Source organism: Felis catus, chromosome A2 (assembly GCF_018350175.1).
Source record: "Felis catus isolate Fca126 chromosome A2, F.catus_Fca126_mat1.0, whole genome shotgun sequence".
NCBI lineage: Eukaryota > Metazoa > Chordata > Mammalia > Carnivora > Felidae > Felis > Felis catus.
Genome location: NC_058369.1, coordinates 129,401,801 through 129,428,266, shown reverse-complemented (window position 1 = coordinate 129,428,266; position 26,466 = coordinate 129,401,801). Strand labels below are relative to the sequence as shown.

At 35.1% G+C, this 26,466-nt stretch overlaps 1 long non-coding RNA gene across 3 annotated transcripts in view; it reads right to left on the bottom strand.

The window, feature by feature from the left end:
• The window catches only part of LOC123384158, a 224,279-nt gene extending 202,626 nt beyond the window's left edge, over window positions 1-21,653 (bottom strand). Inside the window, exons 1-2 of one of the 3 annotated variants that reach the window (XR_006594874.1) lie at window positions 19,219-21,653; window positions 8,049-8,163 (exon numbers count right to left, since the gene is read on the bottom strand). This is a non-coding gene — a long non-coding RNA (uncharacterized LOC123384158). The remainder of the gene's footprint in view (window positions 1-8,048; window positions 8,164-19,218) is intronic. The other 2 variants (XR_006594873.1, XR_006594872.1) reach the window with 2 other exon arrangements.
• Window positions 21,654-26,466: the final 4,813 nt, after the last annotated feature.

The following is a 26,466-nucleotide window of genomic DNA, read 5'->3' as shown; positions in this document are numbered from 1 at the left end:
GCCATACGGTGGACTGAAACTTACTGCAAAGTGCAAGAGGGAAAATTTTGGGTGGTAGAAAGGTTCTACTCTTGATTGTGGTAGTGATTCTTTCATATATACATACATACATATATACATATATGATATATATACATATATGTACATATATGCATATGTATATATCAGCATATCTATATACATATATATATGTATATACATATATAAATGTATATACATATATATATGTATATACATATATATAGTTTGATACAAACTACACATTTTAAATGGTGCATTTTGTTATATATATGTAAAATCTACCTCCATAATGTTGAATTTTTTAAGCCTGTCACTAACCTCAGGGGTTGGAGGATATCAGCCCAACACAGCACTCTCCTCCTAGGAAAGGACTTATGACTCTTATGTATCCCTCTAGCCAACATTTCTCTAGTTTTATCCTCTGGTTATAGGCTATATGGTATTGTGAGCCAGGTTCTCAAAACCATTTGTCCCTCATTTGACTCTGGAAGGAATATCTGGCAGCAATTTTGTGCTTTCTATAAAATATGGATAAATGTATCTCTTTGTTATTGGTTTGGGACTTTACCCAAAGTTATAAACACTAGCTCCCACCCCCCAAAAAAGGCATATTCAATACGTTCTTATGTGTTTTAGGAAATATGTTTTTTTTTTTTAATTTACTTCTGTTTTGTTTGGGAACCTGTTACAGTGATGATCAAGAAGAGGAATCTTCATAATTAGGAGGCATATCTAACATCCCTACAATGGTAGCTCTTGGTTCAGTAGCTAGTTCAAGATGGTCAGATCAAGCTGATCCACACAAATTAAGTAAATCTGGCTAGCTTGGGTAGTTTATGGAATCTGCAAACTTTCTACATCAAATCACCTACCCCTGGGCAGCACAGTATTGTGAATCCTCCTGGTAAGAAGGAGAATAAGGCAATGTCACTGGTGAGTGGGGGGGGGGGGGGGGGGGGGGCTACCTAGAGAAGGAGAATCTAGACAGCTTTAGGTGAGAAAATGCCAAAGTCAGCATGGCTGGCTAGAATGTAAAGTTAGTACAGTGTAGGTCTTCTCAAACATTTTTACAGAAGAATGAAAATTGAGCTCAAAGCATTCCTATATAAGCATAAGAGACCCTTATTTTAAAAGTGACTATGACTATAAAATTACTTAAACTACTTTTAAGAATAAAAATGACACTCAGGAAGATATGCCATGTTGACAATGTGGTTTTGTACCCTTCCTGGTACAGGACCAGATCTGGCATGAGCACACACACCCATGTCCATGTTTTCCAAAATCTAGCTATAGCGAGAGATGAAACAGAAATTATTTAGCCCACAGGCAATGAAAACTTTGATGAAAGTTGAAATTTAAGAAGTTTTAGAAAGATTTAGCTAGTAGTATAGTGGATTAGAAGGGAAAAAATGGGACAAGAGAGATCAAGTGGGGAAGCTACTGCAATACTTTACACAAAAAAGGGGAGTCCCTCCACTAGTATTACTCTTGAAAATCTGAAAAAGTCCTCCACCAAACTGAGTACCAAACAAAGACGCACGTATTTTATCATTAGTTATATGCAAGAGTTGCACCCCAGAGGCTGTGAAAGTCTGTTTTCACTCCATCATGAGGAGGAATATTCACAGGAAGTCTAGAGAAGGATAAATGGAGGCTCATGAGCATGAAAACCTAAGAATTTCACTCTCTTTTCACAGGTATTTATTTATTTACATATAAATAATATGTATTTTTATTTATATGTAAATAATATATTTTTATTAATAAAAGTTGTACACCTCTATTTAAATTTGAAATAAGGGATTTAGATGAATATAACATAGAATTTTAAATATGTTAACTGTCATCAAACTGCAGTGCTCTGAACCAGAAAACTTAAGGGGCATAATAAAAGTATTAAATTAATAAAAACGTATGCATTCCTAGTAAACAGCACACATTGTGCATTATTCAGTTTCAAATTGTTAGCTGTCTGCAACCATGAAGTAGCTGGGTTTGGTAGTTTGTACTCTTTGCACGGTGCAGCCTGTGTAGACAGCCATGAAAATACTTCTTAAAGATAAATTGGCAACAGTAAGGGGGATTGTTCACTCAAAGGTGATAATTTTCTTAGGAGTGAGACCAGTCATCTGTGGAAACCTGAGTTAATTGACAGCTTTTCTAATTTCTCTGATATTTTAGTACATGTTATAAAACAGCAACTTGATCACATCATGTGTGTAGCTGGCCCAGCTCTGAGGACTGCTTTGGCTCATTGTTTTCAGGAGAAGAGTTCTCAATGCGAAAAGAAGTTAAAAGTGTTTCCGCCTATGTGGTTTTTCTTTTTTTTTAAAGATTTTTTTTTTCAACGTTTATTTATTTTTGGGACAGAGAGAGACAGAGCATGAACGGGGGAGGGGCAGAGAGAGAGGGAGACACAGAATCGGAAACAGGCTCCAGGCTCTGAGCCATCAGCCCAGAGCCCGACGCGGGGCTCGAACTCCCGGACCGCGAGATCGTGACCTGGCTGAAGTCGGGCGCTTAACCGACTGCGCCACCCAGGCGCCCCATATGTGGTTTTTCTTATTAACACCTTATTATTTTCTTTAATAGTTTAAGCTTTTGGTTTTGGTTTTGTTTTGCATATTCTGTGACTGCTTCTCTGCCCTGGGAGGTAACTACTTTCTGAAGGGTAACAGGTAGCTGGGGGACAGTCTGTAGAGAAGGAAGCATCATAAAAATTGCTTAAACTAGACTCTGATCCTGGCTTTCCCAGGATCTACTCCACTGGTTCTCAGACATTAGCATGCAACACTGTCACCTAGAGGGTATGCAAAAACGCAGATTCCTGGACCTCTTCACCAGAGTTTGACTCCAAGTTCCCAGGTGATAGTAATGTTGCTGGTTTGGGGACCACACTTCGAGAACTAGTAATTAATTTATTGTGGCCAGAATTCCACCGAGAAATTTGGGTTCAAATTCTGAAAATATCTGTAAATGTTTTGTTCTCTTTGAGGATTTGGTTTTTGGCCTGGCCTTCTTCTTAATTCTTTCTCTTACAAACTTGGTTATACGTTTATAAGAGTGCTTATAGGATGTGGAGGAATTATGTAAAAGTTTTAAAGAACTCTCTGTATCTATCAGCATTGGAGATGTGACTGATGATAAACTGTGGGTCTTCTGACTCCCCCACAATAATCATGATTGTTATCAGTGTAATTACACAGCTCCAAAGAATGGCATTTGCAATTGGTTGCTTTATTGTTCGTTTTTTCCCATGAGCATCAGGAAGTAACCCCCTTAGCTCCATGGATGAAGATTTCAGCCAAGATGGACAAGCCTTAATAACCTGCCTTGTGCATAGAAACTGTCATCAAAATGCATTCCTTTTTATCTTGTATACAATTTCTACTGCAATACCCATCATCATCAAATACCATCTAAATGGGGAAAAAAAAGGTAGGGATAGTAACATATTAAAAGGTGTCAAGTAAATGAGAAATGAGTCTAACAAAAATAATTTCAGTCCACAATTATACAAAATATAAACCAAGAAAAGAAGACCTACTTAGGAAAAGCATGTGGATTTGATTCCTCAGATTCAGAAGGCAAATAAGCAGGCAAAAATAGAAAACTCTAATAGGATTAAAATGTAAAGATTTTAGAAAAAAAACATAGGGGGAATTAAGGAAAAATTCCTATGCAGACAAGTTCACTAGAAATATACTATACCTGGTATATTTTAAATATAATATGGATTTATTCTCAAATATGTTATAGATTATAAACTTTAAAAATTAACAAGAGGATAAAAGCAGGTGGATGGAGTCAAGTAGGAAATAAAAAGAAAACCTCTTTACCTCAGTCACCATATCTAGAGTCTTGGATGATAGAAATCTCAACTATATAAAATTTGATTAAGAGACACATTTTGTTTTATTTGACTGAGATAAGAAAAGGGTGATTTGTGGAGGCTTGAGACTCATCATCATCCTAGAATCTGTTTAAAATTGACCCAGGTCTGACATTTGTCCCCCAGCATTTCTACTAAGAATTGGTGGTTTGAATTCTAATTTGAGGTACGGCAAGATACTTACAAAAAATAATTTATATTATATTTTACTAAGTTTAAATATTAAACTTAGACACCTTTTAGAAAGACTTTCCATAACCAGAACTGAACCAAAATAAGATTCTGTTTAATCTGTTATTAACTAGAAAGGAAGTGCATAGAAAGTCATCTAGAGAGAATTTGCTAAAGTCAGACTTGCTGGATGCTTATGTAGACCTGCTTACATACATTTTAACTGAAGCCTCAGTCTTTCAAGTGGAGCTAACAAATTTCTTGTGAGCTTTAAATTAGATAATTATTTTGCAAAATTCGTATGCTGGAGAAACATAGTAAGAGGTCAATATTAGATGTTTTATGATTAGTAGTTGTCATAATATTGAAGTTGTAGCTAATGTTTATTAGTTTTCTATTGGTGCTATAAGAATTACCACAAACCTGGTGGCTTGAAATGACACCAACTTAGTATCTCATGGTTCTATCTTACCTAGTAGAAAAACATATGTGAGTAGGTTAAAAGTTTAACCTGGGTTTTTCAGGGCTAAAATCAAAGGTTTTGGCTGAGCTGCATTCCTTTTTGGAGGTTCTGGGCTAAATCTATTTTCTTACATTTTCCAGCACCTAGAAACAACCCACATTCCATTGCTCCTAGAAATCTTCAAAGGAACCACACCTATCTCTTGACTACTTTTCTTTAGTCACATCTCCCTCTGACCCTTCTGCCTCCCTCCTCCATTTATAAAGACACTTGTGATTTCATTGGACCTACCATCAAAATCCAGGATAATCACCTCATCTCATGGTACCTTAACTTAATCACATCTGCAAAGTTCCTTACCTAAAAAGTAACATATTCACAGGTTCCAGGCTTAGGGTATGGACATCTCTGGGGCCATTACTCTGCCCACCCCAATGAGTTACTCAGTACATGCCATTCACCTAGCATTCTCATTGAGGTTTTTTTCAAAACAGTGAAGCAACAGTTATCTTGACCACTTATATTTCAAACACAACCATGTTAGATCATTCTCACTCCTCACCCTCACTTTTTAAAAATCTGCTTTAGGGCATTAGTTACTTAGAGCAAACATCTACACAGCTCAAACTTAATTATAGTCTCTACTTATATTTTGTAATATGTGGGTTTGTTTGTTTTTTTTAAGCTATGTATTCTGTCAAAAATGCAAACTAAACCCTAAATACCAAGGCGGATATTAACAAGAAATTACTAAATATCTTTCCCTTGCTTATAAACCTCAATAAAGATATTCTGGTTTTAGCAATATCAAATGATCACACTAACTCTAGATTTATAGAAAGTGCAAATAATCAAGAACATTTCAAAATACTTGTATTTTGATGGGAGTATTATTTGGTATATAAGAGGAAGAAGTGGATTCTTATGCTTCATGTTTTTCCTATTTATACATTTTTCTAAACATAGAAATTTATCTGTGAAGTATAGCAAAACCACCAAGTGGAAAAACTTATTGAGTTAATAAAACATTACACAAAAACAAAAGAACTATTCAAAGATGATCAGGTACTATTACATTAAAAAGTATAATTTGTCTGTAACCTGATTATACAAAAACATTATTCTAATTAGGGTAGATTGATGAAATCCAAGTGTTTAGAACAACTACTCAGGAAAAAAAAATGGTATTCAATTAATGCAAATCACAACCACTTCTATAGTTCTCTGTGCTATTGATTCTTCTTTATGTGCAAAGTTACTCATGAATAACTCATATAAAAGAACAGCAGCATTCATAAATGTGATAGGATATATATCGCAAAAATATTCAGCAATTTACTCAGAGGAAAGCTATTTTATTACTACTTATTTCATAATAATTCTTGGTACTGGACAAAAACAAAACTGAAAAGCACACTCTTCTTGCTCTTGACAAATGCTTATTTTTATTTGTAAGATTCACAAAAAAATAGACAGTTGAGTATTTGAAATTATCCATAATTAAATGATAATCCCTAATCACTCACCATTAAGTAAAACATATGTTAATTAGAGAGTCTAAACTAATTGCAGGCTGTCAAATGCATATGTGTAATAAAAATTTCTTATTTTCATAATAGTCTATAATTATATATTTCACAATAGACTAATGGATTTTCAGGAGCCATAACGTAGTGCAGTGCTCACTCTTATTAAACAACAGGAAGAATAATTTAGCAAGAGCTGTCTTCTTCCTTTATGTTATTAAAAATGAATTAAAGCCAAGTAAATTCCAGGTTCAGAAAACCATAAATCAATTTATATTAATAATCTGAAGGAAAAAGACATATTGGCGTCATTCTTTTCAGAATGATTTTTTTTATTTTTTATGAACTTAAATCTTTGTACAAAACACATCTTTAATGGACCCATGTAGTGAGGTTTGTTGGTTGAAATAATAAATCACTTTAGTAATTTCCCAAAACACCATGAAAACAAATTCTTGGCTACTCCTTTATATCATGTTTTGCCCCTGAACAGAATTAACACAAGTGAGAGGGGAATAATGTAAAAGAACAAAAGTAACTTCAGCACACTTATACTGTAGATCTTTTTGGCATGCCTTTCTTTAGCCTTATATCAAATTCTCAAAGACTTTACACTCCATTGGCCATGTCTATACTAACTAAGCCCAGCAGGTTATAGCATTCAAAATTGATTGTGACAAGATCAATATGGAATTAGTATTCACAAATGGCGTGGATGCCATTAGTTCTACTGATGATACAACCATCCTTATTACCTTACAAAAACCATATGAAAATACTTTTGGGTTTTCAATATCCTTGTCATTTTTGTTCTATAACACTCTAAGAATAGTAATAAAAGACAAATCATACACATACACATATCATAAATTTTTATCTTTAGAAAAATAGAAATCAGAGACCACCATTCATATATCAACATTTATTTAGCGCTAAGTTTCAGAATCTGGGCAAGGCACTTTCACTTACTACTTTATCCTATCACGTCTTTTTACATAGGCTTAAAAGTGGAAAATATAGGTTATTTTCAAGTTAAATATACCAATATTTCTGTTTTCCTGGGAAAAGTCTCAAATAATTATGTGATCTTTTTATTCTTTATTTATTCTAATTCTTCCTTTCCATCTAGCTCTTTATTTCACATAAGTAAAAATAGTTGGTGATTTGCCTAAAATTCCCTTATAATAATGTCTGGGTTAATATTTATGCTTCATTTATTGGCTTTAACTTATATTTATTAAAATTATCTTTTCTTTATGAATAATAAAAATCAGGGGCACCTGGGTGGCTCAGTCAGTTCAGCAGCCAACTTGGGCTCAGGTCACGATCTTGTGATTTGTGAGTTGGAGTCCTCATGGGTCCCACTTCAGATCCTCTGACCCCTTATTTCTCTGTCCCTCCCCAACTCATACCCTCTCTCTCAAAACTAAACATAAAAAAAAAAGAGTAAGAAAAATCAGACTTAAGAACAATCCCTTCCTTTGGTTCAAACACATTGGTTCTGATGACTGAGTCTGTATTTGTTTAATGTAATAATAAAAAATATTAGATATTTTTTCTGATATAAGAAGGGGAGAAGAGTTAAGAAAAAAGAGAATAGAGTGATGTTTGCTTTTCATCCAATCTTAGAGCGGACTTCCTAAAAAGAAAGAGTCAGAAATAACAGAGGTATTTTATGAGACTGAGGCCATGAGGTGGCCTTCATGGGTACTGGTAAAGGCTGAAATCATGCTGGATATAGATTTATAGTTAATTAAGTGATATTTATTATAATACTTCTCTCCTTCCTCCAAGCTTTTTTCAGTATCTATAGTAAAAACTGTCACTTTTTCTCAACTTCTAAGATGAAGCAGTCCTTTTTCCATATCATCTAAACTGAATTGTCCTTGATGTTCCTACTCCAACAGAACAGAGTGACTTCAAAACAGGAATAATGTCCTGAAAACACATATATGCAAACAGTTCACAGTACCTTGCTGGCCTGAGAAAGCATGTAGGATCCTTGTTGATGGGTCTGAAAATTACAGGTAGGTCATTAGCAAGGACTTCAAACGGCAGGGAGGGATCAACTGTCATCATGGCTCCCCCTGTAGGACAATGACATTCATTAGAACAGAATGACTGTGTTTCCACTCAGCCTTGACAGGTTGTCCTCAGATACCAACCCAAGACTCCCTCTCTTGTTTATCATTATCAGCACAAGTATCTGATAGTTTTCTCTCCTTGAGCAGATGTGTAAACTAACAGGAGAGTACGGCCTGTCAAAATGACAATGTTCATTGATTCTTCTTATCTTGATGTCTTTGGGAGGACAGCTTATCTCAAATTTACAAAAGAAGGAACTCAGTATCAGTGTTTCTTCATCAATAAATGACAATGGCAGGCCTGGTTTATAACTAATTGCCTGTTTCCAGAGCAACATTTAAAATGTAATGCAAAGCATCCACCCACTATAAACTGATGGGAAACTGCTTCTGCGTTTGAATAAATAAAGACACAGTATTTAGAAGGGATTAAAGACAAAATCTTTGTATTATTTGTAGTTCACATATTATACATTTACTTGTGTAACATATACATTACAACCTTATACTTTAGTATTTAGTTTTATGGTCACTTTTAATGATCATTACTTAAAATAATGTATATTTTTATACTGTTGTAATAGCTAAATGTTCGCTAAGATGTATGGTCAAATTTATGATTAATCACCAGGCAAATGCAAACTGAAACCACAATGAGATATCCCCTTACACTTGTTAGGATGGCCACTATTGAAAAGACAATCTATAAATGTTGGTGAAGATGTGGAGAAAACAGAATTTGGGTACATTGTTGGTGGCAATGTAAATTGGTATGGTCATTATGGAAAACAGTATGGAGATTCCTTGAAAAAAAAATATTCATAGAACTATCTTATGATCCAGAAGTCTTACTTCTAAAGAATTTATCCAAACAATTCAAGTCAGAATGTCTGCACTCCCAAGTTCCTTTCAGCACCATTCATAATAGCCACAACATGAAAACAACCTATGTGCCCACTGATGGATAACTAAATAAAGAAAATATAGTATATGCACACAATGGAATGTTATTCAGCCCTGAAAAAGGAGAAAATTCTACCATTAACAACAATATGGATGGATCTGAAGGACATTATGCCAAGTTAAATAAGCTAAGACAGAAGGACGAATACTCTGTAATTTCACTTACATGTGAGTCTAAAATAGCCAAACTCATAGAAGCAGAGAGTAGAATAGTGGTTATTTAGGAGAAGTGGAAACGGGGAGATGATGGCCAAAGTGTATAAAATTTCAACTACGTAAGATAAGTAAGGACTAAAGATCTACTATATTGCATAGTGCCTATAGTTAACAATTCTATACTGTGAAGTTAAAAGTTGCTAGGATGATAAATCTTATGTGAAGTGTCCATATCACAAAAATAAAAAACAATAATAGTAGGGTTTGGGGGAAACTGTGGGAGGTGGTGGATATGTTATGGTCTTGATGGTGGTAATAATTCTATAGTGATGATAATTCCAAACTCATTGAGATATATACATTAAACACTGCACAGATTTGCACACATCAATCACATTTTATTAATGTGGTTTATATAATTATAATGAAAGTAATCCATATGCTTCCCTCTCATAATTTTTAAAATTTTTTTTATGTTTTTATTTTATTTTTGAGAGAGAGAGTGTGTAATGGGGGAGGGGTAGAGAGAGAAGGAGACACAGAATGTGAAGCAGGCTCCAGGCTCTGCTCTGTCTGCACAGAGCCCAATGCAGGGCTCAAACCCATGAACCGTGAGATCATGACCTGAGCTGAAGCTGTACGCTTAACTGCCTGAGCCACCCAGGCACCCAACCTCCCTCTCATACTTAACTATTTCTCTTTATTTTAAATGTATAATGGTTAGGATAGTATCATATTTTCCACCAAATATCAAAAACTTCCTACATCATATAAGTATTTGTTAATAAAGTATGACTGACCAATTAATGATAGAGGAAGACAAAACTCATCAACTCAATACAACCACCTACTGCTCCATCATATCTCCCTTCTAAATTATTGTTCAAAATATAGTGTGAACCTGTGAATATTATGCCTGAAAGAAAAAAATATATATATGTGTAGGTGTGTGTGTGTGTGTGTGTGTGTGTGTGTGTGTGTGTGTGTATAATTAGTTGAATATCCCTAAAATGAACAGCTAAGGAGAATGACCTGGTTGCATGCTTCTAGCATTTCTGGATTTGGGGACCCAGTCTTTCAGCTTAGGACCCAGATATAAATAGCTAGTGAGAAGTTATCTAAATTAAAGACCTATTACTTCTGAGATTTCACATCCATTCTGATCTTCAAGTTTGGTTCCAGGTTGAAATCAATCTGAACTATTTGACTCACATCAATTACCAATTATGTAACCATGGCTAAGTTACATATTTTCCTTGTACCTGTTTTAATCTGTAAAGTGGGGATAATAGTATTTACCCTCAGGTGTTGTTGGGAAGATATACGGAGATATTCAGCAGAAAGCTCTTGGAACAATGCCTAGCATATGGTAATTTTTCAATAAATTTACGGCAAATAGCATTAAATTATAATGGTTAATAAATATTGTTCAGGCCAGCTCTCCAACATGGACACTATACATCAGTTAAGCCTAACTAGTAAGTTATTCTATAGGATTCAAAAAGATACCTTACCACTTTTAGTTTGTACAAGTGTCCAAAAATGATTACCTTGACTTTTTGAAGTCACTAACTCAGAGAAATTCAGATTCTGGCTATACTTTATGGATACAAATAAACACCGCTGTTGAGATAACTTGTTGAAATGTGTAGTCACAAAAAAATATTTATAACATGTGGGGCTTTGTTGTCATAATTTTTTTTTTACATAGCAAGAGTTAGGATAGAAGGAATACATAGCTTATTTTGATAGCGTGATGCATGCTTTGAATTACACATCCTTTGTCTCTATTCTTTTTTTCAACTTTTTTTTTTTTTTGGTGGGGGGGACAGAGAGAGACAGAGCATGAACGGAGCATGAACGGGGGAGGGGCAGAGAGAGAGGGAGACACAGAATCGGAAACAGGCTCCAGGCTCCGAGCCATCAGCCCAGAGCCTGACGCGGGGCTCGAACTCACGGACCGCGACATCGTGACCTGGCTGAAGTCGGACGCTTAACCGACTGCGCCACCCAGGCGCCCCACTTTTGTCTCTATTCTTAACAAAGACCATTGATAATTGTTTCTAAATGTATGTGCCAGCTTGCCATATAAATAGAAATAGCATGTATCTCTGAAAATACTGAATTTACAAACTGGACACCTCTTACCTCAAATAGCCAAAGCAATCCTGAGAAAGAACAAAGCTGCAGGCATCACACTCTGATTTCAAACTACATTACATTGCTATAGTAACCTAAATAGTATGGTATTGGCATAAAACCAGACATATAAATCAATAGAATAAAGAGTCCAGAAATAAACTCATGCATGTATGGGAAACGAATTTATGACAAATATCTAAGAATGTACAATGGGGAAAGGAAATGGTACTGCGAAAATTAGGCATACAAATGCAGAAGAATAAAAGTAGACCACTGTCTTACACTGTACGCAAAAATATATCAAATGGACTGAAGACTTGAATGTAAGGCTTGAAACCATAAAACATAGAAAAAAATAGGTGGTGATCTCCTTGACACTGGTTGTGGCACTGATTTCTTGGAAGCAAAGGTAACAAAAGAAAAAAATAAATAAGAGGGGCTATGTCAAACTACAAAGCTTCTGCATAGCAAAAGAAACCATAAACAAACTAAAAAGAAAGCCTACTGAATGAGAGAACAGATTTGCAAATCATGTATCTGATAAAGAATTAGTATGTGAAATATATTAAAAACTCATACAACAGCAAAAAAAATCTTATTTAAAAATGAGCAGAGGACATGAATAGACATTTTTTCAAAGACATACAGATAGACAACAGGTACATGAAATTATGTTCAGTATCACTAATCATCAGAAAAGCAAATCAAAACCACACTAAGCTATCACCTCACAACTATTAGAATGGTTAGTCTGAAAAAAGAAAAAAATCTACCAAGTGTTGGTGAGGATGTGGAGGAAAGGGAAGCCTTGTGCCCTACTGGTAGAATATATATTGGTACAACCACTAGAGAAATTATGGAGATTTCTCAAAACATTAAAAATATAACTACCATATGATCCAGCAATTCCACTTCTGTGCATTTATCTGAAGAAAATGAAAGCACTAACAAAAAGATGATGCACCCCCATGTTCACTGCAGAATTATTTGCAATAGCCAAGATAAGGAAACAACCTAAGTGTCCATGGATGGATGAATGAATAAGGCAAATGTGGCATAGCTGGAATTCCAGTTCAAGATAGCAACATAGGAAGACTCTGAACCCACTTCCTCCACAGAACACACTAAATTATAACTATTAACAGAGCAATTCCTCCTGAAGATGAATTGATGGCTGACTGAACAGCTACTCAACAATCAGATAGAGATAATGGCAAGAGAACAGCAAGAGAGATGGAGATACATTGCTGTTTAATAGAGTTACAAGCATATACAGCCATAGCTCTATCCAACCAGCATTCTGTCTGCATATAGGACACCATACACAAAACCACTACTTCAAGTTTAGTAGAAGTAGCCATTTCACCTATTCCATAGAAACAAACACAGAAAGTCAAGCAAAATGGGGAGACAGGAATATGCTTCAAAAGAACAAGGAAAAAACTCACAAAAAGAACTAAATGAAACAGATAAGCAATATGTCTGATAAAGAATTTAAAGTAATAATCGTAAAGATACTCATGGGGCTGGAGAGAAGAGTGGAAGAACTCAGTGAGACCTTCAATGAAGAGACAGAATACTGAAAAGAACCAATCAAAGTTGAAGAATACAATAATTGAAATAAACACACTAGAGGAAATAAAGAGTAGATTAGTGGACACAGAAGAGTGGATCAACAATCTGGAAGACAAGATAATGGAAAGCACCCAATTGGAAGAGCAAAAAGAGAAAAGAATTTTTTTTTTAACGAGGATGGATTAACAGATCTCATAGACAACATCATGCAAACAAACATTTGCATTATGGGGGTCCCAGAAGAAGAGAGAAAGGGATAGAAAACATATTTGAAGAAATAACTGAAACTTCCCCAACCTAGGGAAGGAAATAGATATGTAAGTATAAGAAGCACAGAGAGTTCCAAATAAGATAAACCAAAGAGGTTCACACCATGGCATGTAATAATTAAAATGCCAAAGATTAAAGGTAAAGAATCTTAAAAGCAGGAGAGAAACAGAAAGTTACCCTCAAGGGACAACTTATGAAGCTTTCAGCAGATTTTTCAGCAGAAACTTTGCAGGCCAGAAACAAGAGGCATGATATATTTATCAAAAAGCTGAAAGGAAAAAAAAAACACCCTACACCCAATAATACTCTATCTAGCAAGATTACTATTGTTATTTCAAAGAGACATAAAGAGTTCCCTAGAGAAACAAAAGATAAAAGAGTTTATTGCTCCTAAACCAGCCTTACAAGAAATGTTAAAAGGACTTTTTTCATGGGCCCCTGTTTGGCTCAGTCAGTTAAGCAGCCAAATCTTGATTGGCTCAGGGCATGCATGACCTCATGGTTGTTGAGATTGAGCCTTGTGTTGGACTCTGCACTGACAGCATGGAGCCTGCCTGGGACTCAATCTCTCCTTCTCTCTCTGTCCATGTCCTTGCATACTTGCAACTGTCTCTTTCTCTCTCTCTCAAAATAAGTAAACTTTAAAAAAATAACTTTTTCAAGGGTAAAAGAAATGGTCACAATTGGATACAAGAAAAATATGAATAAACATGTACAATATGACAACATATCCATAAAATGTGAAGGGACCAAAAGGGAAGAGAAGGAGAAAAAGAAAAGAAAGAAAATTTTCTCTCTTTTTTTCTTTAGAATGCGTTTGAATTTAAATGACCATCAAATAATATGGACTACTACTATTTACTTAGGATTTTATATATGAACCTTATGGTAACCACAAACCCAAAAGCTATGATACTCAAAAAAATGGAGAGAAAGAAAAACCAAACCAAACACTAAACATATTTAGTTGTCACAAAGATAGAGAGCAAGAAGGAATAAACCACAAAAACAACTAGAAAACAAGTTTTTAAAATGGCAATAAGTATAAGCCTCCTGATAATTGCTTTAAGTGTAAAGGCCTTAAATGCTCCAGTCAAAAGACACAGAATAGCAAATGGATAAATTAAAAAAAAAATCTACATATGGCCTACAAGAGACTCATCTCACACCTAAGCAACATACAAATTGCAAGTGAAGGAATAGGAAAACTACAACATGCAAATATAAGTCAAAAAAAAAAAGGCCAGGGTAGTAATACTTTTATCAGAAAAATAGACATTAAGGGGCGCCTAGGCGGCTCAGTTGGGTAAGTGTCCGAATTTGGCTGAGGTCATGATCTTGCAGTTCATGGGTTCAAGCCCCACGTTGGGCTCTGTGGTGACAGCTCAGAGCCTAGAGCCTGCTTCAGATTCTGTGTCTCCCTCTCTCTCTGCCCCTCCCCAACTTGTGTTCTGTCTCTCTCTCAAAATTAAATAAACATTAAAAAAAAATTTTTAAAGAAGAAAAATAGATGTTAAGACAAAGACTGTAACAAGAGACAAAGGACATTACATAATTATAAAGGGATCAGTCCTACAAGAGGATATAACAATTGTAAATTTCTACATATCCAACACTGGAGCGCACCTAAATACATAAAGCACATATAAAGAGAGAAACTGATAATAGGAGGGGAATTTAAAATTCCCCTTACATCAATGCATAGATCCTCCAGACAGAAAATCAGTAGCAATGTCCTCTGAATTACACATTGGTCCAGAGAGACATAACAGATACATACAGAACATTTCATCCCAAAACAACAGAATACAAATTATTTTAAAGTGCACATGGGACATTCTTCAGAATATAGCACATATTAAGCCATTAAAAGGAGCCCCAATAAACTTGAGAAGATTGAAGTTATACTATGCCTCTTTTCCAACTACAATGGAATGAAACTAGAAATAAATCACAAGAAAAAAAAAACTGTATAAAAAAATAGAAACATGTGGAGACTAAACAACATGATACTTAACAACCAATGGATCAATGAAGCAATTACAGAAGAAATTTAAAAATACACAAAGACAAAAGAAAATGAAAACATAATGGTCTAAAATCTTTGGGACACAGCAAAAGCAGTTCTAAGAGGGAAGTATATAGCAATATAAGACTACCTCAGGAAAGAAAACACTCAAACAATTTTAGCTTACACCTAAAGGAACTAGAAAAAGAACAGGTAAAACCCAAAGTAAGTAGAAGAAAGGAAATAATAAAGATTAGAGTATGCCATAGAGACAAAAAAAAAAAAAAAAAAAAAAAAAAAAAAGAAAGAAACCAAGAGCTGATTATTTAAAAAGATAAACAAAATGTATAAACCCTTAGCCAGACTCATCAAGAAAAAAAGAGAAAGCACTCAAATAAAAACAGAAATGAGAGAAATAACAACTGACACCAAAGAAATACAAAAAATTGCAAGAGAATACTATGAAAAATTAGATGCCAATAAACTGGACAACATAAAAGAAATGGATAGATTCCTAGAAACATACAATCTTCCAAACTTAACCAGGAAGAAACAGAAAGTCTGAACAAGTTACAAGTAACAAAATTCAACAGGTAATCAAAAAACTATCAAAAAGTAAAAATACAAAACCAAATGGATTCACAGGTGAATTCTCCCAGACATTTAGGTAAGAGTTAATATCTATTCTTCTCAAACTATCCAAAAAATTGAAGAAAAGGAAAGCTTCCAAATACATTTTTCAAGGCCAGCATTATCCTGATACCAAAATCAGACAAAGACACCACTCAAAAAAAACTATAGGCCAATATCTTTGATGAACATAGACGCAAAAATCCTCAACAAAATTTTATCAAACTACATACAAAAATACATTTAGAAGATCATTCTTCACAATCAGGTGGGCTTTATTCCCAGGATGCAAGAATGATTCAGTATTTGCAAATAAATCAATGTCATACGCCCCATCAAAAATATGAAGGATAAAAATAATGTGATCATCATAATAATTGTAGAAAAAGCATTTTACAAGATTCAACATCCATTCATGCTAAGAGCTCTCAACAAAATGGAGCTAGAGGGAATATACCTCAATATAATAAAGGCAATATGTGAAAACACAGCTAATATCATTCCCAAAGGTGAAAAACTGAAAGCATTTCCTCTAAGGTGAGGAACAAGACAAGGAGGTCGACAATAGCCACAAGTTTTCAACACAGAACTGGACACCCTAGCCACAACAATCAGGCCATAAAAAGAAAGAAGTGGTATCCATAAGTAAAGAAGAAGTGAAACTGTCACTTTTTATAGACAATATAATAGTATACACAGAAAATCCTGACGACTCCACCAAAAAAACACTAGAATAAACAAATTCAGTAAAGTGGCAGGGTACAAAATTAATACCCATGAATCAGTAACGTTTCTATATACTAACAATGAAGTCACAGAAAGAGAAATTTTAAGAACACTGTTTATGATTGTACCAAAAATAATACCTAGAAATAAACTTACCCACAGGTGAAAAACTCATACTCTAAAAACCATAAAACACTGATGAAAGAAATTGAAGATGACGCAAATGGAAAGATATTTCATGCTCATGGGTTATAAGAATTATTATTGTCAAAATGCCCATTTTACCAAAAGCAACCTACTGATTAATTGCAATCCTTATCAAAATATCAACAGCATTTTCAATAAAATTAGAACAAATAATATTAAAATTTGTATGGAACCACAGAAGACCCCGAAGAGCCAAACCAATCAATCCTGAGAAAGAACAAAGGTGGAAATACCACAATTACAGATTTCAAGATACACTATGAAGTTATGGTAATCAAAACAGCATGGTACTGGCACAAAAGCAGACATGTATAGATCAATGGAAGAGAACAGAGATTCCAGAAATAAACCTACATTATATAATCAATTAATTTATGATAATGGAAGCAAGAATTTACAATGGGGGAAAAGACAGTCTTTTGATAAATGGTGCTGGGGAAACTGGACAGCTACATACAAAAGAATGAAACTGGACTACTTTCTAACACCACATACAAAAATAAACTCCAAGTGGATTAAAGACCTAAATGTGATACCTGGACTCCAAAAAATCCTAGAATAGAGTACGGGCAGTAATTTCTCTGACATCAGCCATAGCAATATTTTTTTTGATATGTCTTCTAAGACAAGGGAAAATTAAGCAAAAACAAACTTTGGAACAACATCAAAATACAAAGCCTCTGCAGAGCAAAGGAAACAACAAAAATACAGGACACTCTAATAAATGGGAGAAGATATTTGCAAATCATATATCCAATGAGGGGTTAATATCCCAAATATATAAAGAACTGATACAACTCAACACCAAAAAGACCATCTTATTAAAAAATGGGCAGAGGACCTGAATAGACAATTTTCCAAAGAGGACATACAGATGGCTAACAGATACATGAAATGATGCTCAACATCACTCATCAGGGAAATGCAAATCAAAACTATAATAAAATGTCACCTCACACTTGTCAGAATGGCTAAACTGAAAAGACAATAAATACATATTGGCAAGGATTGGAAGAAAAAGAACCATCATGTACTGTTAGTGGGAATGTAAACTGGTACATCCATTGTAGAAGAGAATCTGGAATTTCTTCAAAAAATTAAAAGTAGAAATACCATATGATCCAGTAATTCCCCCATTAGGTATTTACCCAAGCAAAATGAAAACACTAACTCAGAACGATACATGCACCCTATGTTTATTGCAGCATTATTTACAATAGCCAAGACATGGAAGCAACCTAAGGGTCCATTAGTAGATGAATGAATAAAGAAAATTTGGTATATACATAATGGAGTATTACAAACTCATAAAAAAACAATGATATTATGCCATTTGAGACAACAAAGATGGACCTAAAGGATATTATGCTAATTTAAATAAGTCAGACTAAGACAAATACAACATGATTCTATTAATAAATCAAATCTTTAAAAAAAAAAAAAAGCACAAAACACACAGATGCACAAAAAATACAGAGAACAAACTGATGGATGCCAGAGGGGAGAGGGTTGGGCAAAACAGTTCAAGGATAGAGGGGATAAAGGGCTCCAGTCATAGAATAAGTAAGTCAAAGGACTAAAAAGGAAAGCTAACGAATTCAGGTAATAATATTGTAATAGGAATGACATGGGTCAGATGGTAGCTATACTGGTGGTGAACACAGCATAACGTACAAACTGGTCAAATCACTAGGTTGTATATTTGAAACTAATGTAACATTGTGTGTGAGCTATATTCAATTTTTTTAAGTGGCATATATATGTTTTCCACCTAGCCATGTATACACATGCACAAAATGAAGTATTATTCATCCACAAGAAAGAAGGATATCTGGCCATTTGTAATGGTATGGACAGATCGAGAGGGAATTATGTTAAATTAAGTCAGACAGAAAAGTTGTATACCTTATGATTTCACTTGTATGTGCCATCTAAAACAAAAAACAAAAACAAAACAAAACAAATATCGTCAATCTTAAAGATACAGGCGACAGATTGGTGGTTGCCAGGGGCAGAGATTGGGAAGTAGGAAAAAATAGATGAAGCAGGTCAAAAGTCACAAATTTACAGTTACGAAATAAATGTCATGTAACTATATGTGGTTATGGATGTTAACTAGGTTTATTGTGGTGCTCGTTTTGCAATATATACAATATCAAATAAAAAATTTAAACAACAAACTAGACACCTCTTCTTCAATCTTCCTTTCACCTCCCACTGAAAGAAAAGACAGTTGACATTTCTGAGTTAAGTAGAAGAGGAAGCAAGTAATCTAACACAAAATTCATGGTTAATACCCCCAAACATCAACCCTATTCACCATCTGAGCAACATATAAAATCAGACTGGCAAATCAGACTTAAATGAACCAGAGATCTTACCGGTGTTCCATTTTACTAACAATTTCAAGGATAGAGACATGAGATTCAGACAAAGCAGAAAGATGCCTAGGACATCAAGGATAGTTCCCCTAGTCCTATCGTCCCACGTGAAACATTGGCATGGAATAATAGATGAAATTTCTACAAGTGAAGTCCACAGAGTTACTTCATATAGCATATATGTTCCATATTTACATCATAAAGAAGGCTTTAATTGTGAGACATCTCAATTTAATATTCCAGAGTTGTAGCATTTAAATGACATTTTCCAGGAAGCCCCGCCTCATAGATTTTATTAAATAATTCATTATCAGTAAACTCCCACTCTCAGACCTACCAAGCAGAGCCCCTCCCCTAGTACAGGTCCCTCACAGGACTCTGGGTTTTGGATTCCCTTCACTAGAAAATTCTAAGTCTCCATATAGTGTCTAGAATTGTCTGGAGTTGACCATTCAGGCAGGGTACCCTAAGGTCAAACCTGGTCTTACGTGAATCCTGGTCACCAGAAACACTTACATCAAAACTTCTGTCTCACTCCAATGCCTGGGACTGGCTAAGACCTGGAACTTGGCCAGGACCAGACCCTTTCTGGGTCTTTTTGCTAGAAATGTCTTCTATAGATTTTTTTAAGTTCCCCTCCGGTGTCTGGGACTTCCTGGAGCCAGCAGATTGTTCCCACTGGCCAGCATGATATTTCTTTTATTCAATATCATGAGATCTGGCCACCACAACTGTGCTTACACAATGATTTTGTGTGACTATCATTCATGTCAGACATAGGGCAAGGTGATAGCTATGGATTTCTGAAAATCTAGCAATGACCCTCAGACTTCAGCTACTGGTTTGTGCCTATGTTGTCAGTTCTCAACTGTCTGTGTCCTGACCATGATTCTGCCTTTGAACTTCAGTACCACAGAATGGTGGAGGGAGGGATCCTTACCCTGTGTACCATAGTGCTGGCACACAATTCAGGGCACCCTATCCTTTTTGCAGACTCTATACCACACATCAGGCCTGAAGAGTTCAAAAGAACATGTAGTTGAAATATGTGTTCTTCTATACTTACACTCTACAATTCCCAGCAGTAAGCGTAAAAAGACCAGAAATAATATATCATTCACATTTTTCTATACACTCTGTGAAAGTCTTGTATTTGTGGTTATCAACAACAAAGTACCAGAAAAACCTTTAACACCGCCCTTGAAGTCCCTATTTATGGGTGGCATAATGGATAATGCAGCACTCTCCACAATGGTATAACCAGAAAAATAAAGAACATGAAGAACATGGTTCCTGAATCTCAACAAAAACAGATGTTGCCTGGCCACCATGAAGAATCATCATGGGCTCTGATCAGAAAATAAACTAATACTTAAGTACCATTTTTCTATACATCACTCTAAATTTTCATTAGATCACTATACCCCAATGTATTAATTTTATAATATATTATTTAATCAAAGAATTTATATAAACAAGGCTCCTACCCCCACATCCCCAGAAAATATTTGCCCAAGGCTTCACGTGCCCTGCAGGCAGTCCTGCAAGGAGCATTCCTTTAGGAATACTAAACAGACACAGACTCCCCCTCTTGAATAATATTATGACTCTATACGACTCTGTATAGCCTAAATTCTAGTTGACAAGGATATTTGATGGGATTACCTCCTTTCTTTCCTTTCCCTCAGGGTATCACCCCTGGGTGGAATGTGAATAAATCACACACCAGTTGTTTTAATTCCTTTAGTTTTGGAAAACAAACAAAATCTTAAAAAGCCTGTCAATACAGTAAAACCTTGGTTTGTGAGCATAATTCATTCCAGAAACATGCTTGTAATCCAAAGCACTTGTATATCAAAGCAAATTTCAAGAACCATTGGCTCAGTTGTGGTCATGTGACATTCAGCATCATGTACTGCTTGTATTGCAAGATACTGCTTGTTTGTCAAGTTAAAGTTTATTAGAAGTATTTGTTTTTCTTGCAGAACACTCTCAGAACAAGTTACTCACATTCCAAGGTTTTACTGTGTTTGAATCCCAGCTCCACTCTATACTAGGTGCACGACCACAGACAGTTATTTAACTACATTGTATTTCAGTTTAGTAATTACAAGTAAGGCATTCATGTGTTCCACAAATATTTGTTGAATACCTACTATATACCACACAATCTTCTAGGTGGTGAGATATATCAGGGACAAGAACAAAGATTCTTGTGCTCATGAAAGTTCTTAGGAACTCCCACCATGATAGCTTTATTTTTTTATGCTTTGAAAGTATTTTTATCTTTAAAAAAATATTCTGTCAATAACCTATTATGTGGTCACTTAATCTTTGACAAAGGAGTCAATAATATGCAGTGAGAAAAAGTCTCTTCAACAAGTAGTGTTGGAGAAATTGGACAGTTACATGCAAAAGAATGAAACTGGGCCACCTCCTTACACCATACATAAAAATCAACTCAAAATGGACTAAAGACCTAAATAAAAGACCTGAAATCATAATAATGATTACAGGTAGTAACTTCTCTGACATTGGCCAGAGCAACATTTTTTCTAGACAAGTCTCCTGAGATAAGGGAAATGAAAGCAAAAATAAACTATTAGGACTACATCAAAATAAAAAGCTTCTGCACAGCAAAGGAAACAATCAACAAAAGACAACTTACTGAATGGGAGAAGATATTTGTAATTGACATATCTGAAAAGGGGTTAATATTCCAAAGATATAAAGCACTGATACAACTCAAGACCAAAAAACAGAAATGTTCCAATTAAAAATGGGCAGAAGACATGAACAAACTTTTCCCCAAAGAAGACATAGATGGCCAACATACACATGAAAAGATGCTCAACATCACTCATCATCAGGGAAATGCAACTCAAAACCACAATGAGATTTCACCTCACACCTGCCAGAATAGCTAGAATCAAAAATGTAAGATACAAGTGTTGGTGAGCATGCAGAGAAAAAGAAACACTCGTGCACTGTTGGTGGGAAAGCAAACTGGTGTAGCCACTCTGGAGAACAGTATGGAGGTTCCTCAAAATCTTAGAAATAGAATTACCATGTGATCCAGTAATTCTATTACTGGGTATTTACCCAAAGAATATGAAAACACTAATTAAAAAGATATATGTACCCCTATGTTTATTGCAGCTTTATTTAGAATATCCAAATTATAGAAGCAATTGTCTATCAATTGATGAATGGATACAGAAGATGTGGTGTGTATGTGTGTGTGCATGTGTGTGTATGTATGTATATATATATAATCTTGTCATTTGCAACTACATGGATGGAGCTAGAGTATAAAGCTAAGTGAAACAAATCAGAGAAAGACAAATAACATGATTTCACTCATAAGTGGAATTTAAAAAATAAAACAAATGAACAAAGTAAAAAAGACATAAACCAAAAAAGAGACTCTTAACTATAGAGAACTGATTGTTACCAGATGGGAGGTGGTGGGAGGAAAGGGTAAAATAAGTGAAGAGTATTAAGAATATGCTTATCATAATGAGTGATCACTGAGTAATGTATGGAATTGCTGTATCACTACATTGTACACCTGAAACTAATACAATACTCTATGTTTACTATATTGGAATTAAGATTATTAAAAATACCAACATCTTAGATGGAGGATACAGTTGAATATGTACCAGCCCAAAGCCTAATTATTAGTAAATATTCAAGCAAAGCTCAATTGGCAACTAAAACACGATAATGAAACATTGGTCGAGTATTGTTGTTTTGAATAATGTGCTGATAAGTTGTCTTAAAAAGAAAAAATGTTTTGATGTGTAGGATTTGGATTTCTGTGTAAATACACCATGGCCATTTTAAGCCACCAAAAGTAGCTTTCAACCAGCCTGTGAAATTCCTGAATTTTTAACTATCAGCTGAATAGCAGGTAGGTACAAGTTGGCTCCAGCATACCACTCATCTGGGGAGAGTGGACAGGAGATCAAAGGCAAGAAGAGTAAAAGAAGAACTCTCAGTAAGGCAGAGGCAATGTTATGGAAACTTAGCCCTACATATACATACAATAGGTTCTGGTCTTTCCCATAGCCTTGTACTCTACACACCAATCAGTTTCATGTTAACTACTAAGAGCACTCAGTATTATTTTTTTAAACTAATAACTGAAAGTATCAGCTGACCTTAACCTTAACAAGAGCAATGATTAAACCAGCTACTAAAACAATTTTATGCTACATTAAAAGAAATATTGTTCATTCAGTTGTAAGAAGGTTTTAATTCTTATGTATTCAGCATTATGGGAGAATATGTCTGATACATTTTGACTACTTTGGACATCATCTTCCTACATATATATATATATATATATATATATATATATATATATATATACACACACACACACACACACATATATACATAACTAATAGCATTTATCATTTCTATATCATACACATATACCATATTTGTATGGTATCCTAAGAAATATCCTAAGAATGAATCAACACCCAAAAAACAAATAATCCAGTAAAGAAATGGGCAGAAGACATGAATAAACACTTTTCCAAAAAAGACATCCAGATGACTAATAGGCACATGAAAAGATGCTCAGTAGCACTCATCATCAGGAAAATACAATCAAAACCACAATGAGATACCACTTCACACCTGTCACAATGGCTAAAATGAGCACCTCAGGAAATAACAGATGTTGCTAAGGATGCAAAGAAAGGGGGGAACCCTTTGGCACTATTGGTGGGAATGTAAACTGGCACAGCCACTCTGGAAAACAGTATGGAGGCTCCTCAAAAATTTAAAAACAGAACTACCCTACAACCCAGCAGTTGAACTATTAAGAATTTATCCAAAGGATACAAAAATGCAGATTCAAAGGTATACATGCACCCCAATATTTATCCAGTGCTATAAACAATAGCCAAATTATGGAAAGAGTCCAAATGTCTATCCATGATGAATAAAGAAGTGGTGTGTGTGTGTGTGCATGTATACATACACACACACACACACACACACACACACACACACACACACAGATACAATGGAATACTACTCATCAATGAAATCTTGCCATTTCCAACAACATGAATGGATCTACAGTGTATTGTGCTAAGCGAAATAAGTCAGAGAAAGATATCATAGGATTTCACTCATATATGGAATTTGAGAAACTCAACAGATAAATATAGGAAATAGGAAGGAAAAACAAAATAAAAACAAAGGGAGGGAAACCATAAGAAACTCTTAAATACAGGTAACAAACAGGGTTGCTGGATAGGGAGGAGGGTGAGGGGATAGATTAAATGGGTGATGGGCATTGAGGAGGGTAATTTTTGAGATAAGCACTGGGGGTCAAATGTAAGAGATGAATCACTGGGTTCCAGGTCGAGATTGTATGTTAACTAACTTGAATTTAAATTAAAAACAAACAAACAACAACAAAAGGAAAAAATAGACAAAAGAAAAAACAATGAATGCAATTTCCATAATATAAAAGGACTTTTTATTTGTCACTGCTGTTTCTCAACCACCTAGAAGATTGTGTAATATGTGGAAGGTGTTCAATAAACATTTGTGAAGTAATTAATGTTTTCATATAACTAAACTGAGGCAGAGAGATTAAATAACTGTCCAAGGTCATAGCACTAGAAAAAATTGAGCTGCATTTCAAACATAAGTATTTTAAGGAGATCTTTGCAAAACTAAAGACTAAAAAGAGGAAGAAAAATAAGAGTGTGAACTTCTAGGAAATTCAATGGTACATAGAACGCTTGGAAAACTTGAAACAATTCAGTCAGGAAAATACAAAACTCAAGTTAGAACTATTTTGATCTAACAAAGGATTAGCTGTTGAGAAAATATTGTTAGTATCTCAGGGTAGCCGAAGTGAGAAGAAATTTAAAGTGATATCTCAATAAGGCAAAAATTCAATTCAAGAACCGTATTGTTTATAACCAACATAAATTTGGGGCGACTGGGTGGCTCAGTCAGTTGAGCGACTGACTTGGACTCAGGTCATGATCTTGCGGTGAGTTCAAGCCCCGCGTCAGGCTCTGTGCTGACAGCTCAGAGCCTGAAGCCTGCTTCAGATTCTGTTTCTCACTCTCTCTCTGCCCCTCCCCTGCTCATGCTCTGTCTCTGTCTCAAAAATAAGTAAAACATTAAAAAAATTTTTAAACTAAAATAAATTAGAAAAAAGTTGCTGGGGGCACCTGGGTGACTCAGTCACTTAAGCAACCCGACTCGGTTTCAGCTCAGGTCATGATCTCACAGTTTGCAAGTTTTAGCCCTTTATTGGGCTTTGCACGGACAGCATGGACCCTGCTTGTGATTCTCTCTCCCCCTCTCCCTCTTTCCCTCCCCCAGTTACTCTCTCTGTCTCTGTCTCCCTCAAAAAATAAGTAAACTTCAAAAAAGAAAAAGCTTTTTCTGTTGGACAGATCAACTAAAAAGCATAGCTCTTTCTGTGTCTGCCTTCCCCCTCTCCTCTTTCCAGGATCATGACTTGGCAATCAGAGCTTGGGGTAGATTCTTATGCCTCAGCCAGGCACCCTTATGAAGACATGACCTGAGCAAGTATTGGTGGAAGTGAAGGTGGATTTTTAACCTCAAAATGATGCTGACTCTGAAGAATATATTTGAAATTAAAGTTTAAAGAAAAAACAATATAATCTAATTTATTAACTATGTTACAATATCACCATCACCACCCCCACTCACCAAATGGTGACAACCTAGAAGTAGTGAGTCTCCAACTAATTATTTCTTACATTATATTCTCAAACCTAGAACTTGAGGTTCTCAAACCTAGAACAATTGGTCAAAATAGACCAGATGCAAATAGGTCTTGCTCAGGATTAAGCCTACTTTTATCTTTTGATCCCAAGAGTTGACTTGCTCTACTGGAGGTATTCCAAACATTGAGGTATTCCAAACTCACCCCTGGCTTTACCAATGATTTATGATTATTCTTTCAAGCCTCAGTTTTTGGTCTTCTCTTCATCTTAGGTACTACAGACCCTCAAGATATTGTTTTGACTCCACCTTCCAAATCTTAACCTTCCCTCACACTCTTGATTATTCTTTAATCTTTCAACTATAATCCATTAGGTCTCTACCATACGCTTGGTACTAGACCAATTGTTGGGAATACAAAATGATTAGGATACATTGCTTATTGCATCCAATAGGGAATTCTGGAAAATATATACATTAAAATGTAATTATAAGTGCAAAAACAGAAGT